We start from the raw sequence: 1,249 nt of genomic DNA, 5'->3' as shown, positions 1-1,249 counted from the left end.
TATTTATTTATTTATTTATTTATTTATTTATTTATTTATTTATTTATACAGTATTCTGCCTGCATGTGTGCCAGCAGGGCCTAAGATCACATTACAGATATGGTTGTGAGCCACCATATGGTTGCTGGGAACTCAGGACTTTGGAAGAACAGCTAGTGCTCTTAACCTCTGAGCCATCTCTCCAGCCTCTTTTTTTCTTTGTAGAGATTATTTTACCTGCATGAGGTTTTGCCTATATATATGTGTGAATGTATACCACATGTGTACATGCTGCCAGAGGGAATCAGAAGGGAAGCATCAGGATGCCTGGAGCCACCATGTGGGTGCTAGAATCGGAACCTGGATCCTCTGCAACCATCTTTCCAGCTCCCTCTTTTAGATTCTTCACCCACTCCTAGAATTCAATTCCTTTATACTTGAAAATAGTTTTTTAACTATACATTGTAAGAATTTTTCTTCTATCATGGTGGCTATAACTTGTAAGAAGCTTTTCTGTTTTGTTGTTTTATTTTGCCTTTTAGAGACAGGGTTCCTCTGTGTAGCCTTGGCTGGCTATCCTGGAATTCACTGTGTAGACCAGGCTGACCTTGAATTCACAGAGATTCACCTGCCTCTGCCTCCAAGTGCTGGTATTAAAGATGTGCACCACCACTACCACCTGGCCTTTCAAATATTGTAAAGTCTCCCAACCACCAAAAACATTCCTTTAAGAAAAGACCCTGATGCCAGGAGTGATGACATTTGCCTTTAGTCCCTGCACTTGGGAGGTAGAGGCAATTGTATCTCTATGAGTTCAAGACCAGCCTGGTGTACAGAGTGAGTTCCAAGACAGCCAAGGCTACACAAAGAAACACTATCTCAGAAAAACAAAACAAAAATAAACAAAAAAAAGAAAGAAAAGAAAAAAGGACAGAGAAAAGACCCTGTTACAGAGCAGCTGACCCTTTTCCCCTTCTCCTTCATTTCCTTAATGCCTCTTTATAAAGTAGCCAATAAAAAGAATACTGGGAGTTTTAACCTGAGCCAGTTAGGGACAGAGTAGCTACTTCTTGCATAAGGGATAACAGCCAGAGACCATCTTAGCTGTGTATTATGTGCTAGTCACTTTGGTGCCTGTACTACCTTTTTTTTTTTTTACAAAAATACAATAGAATAAAATATAAAAAAAATGCCCTGTCAGGTTTCTTTTGCTTTGTTCGAGTGTTTCTTTATGCAACAGCAAGAATATTCTTTACTAAGATACCCTAAG

This window comes from Psammomys obesus, unplaced genomic scaffold (genome assembly GCF_907164565.1).
Source record: "Psammomys obesus unplaced genomic scaffold, mPsaObe1.curated_primary_1811, whole genome shotgun sequence".
Lineage (NCBI taxonomy): Eukaryota > Metazoa > Chordata > Mammalia > Rodentia > Muridae > Psammomys > Psammomys obesus.
Note: the sequence above shows the minus strand (reverse complement) of the source record.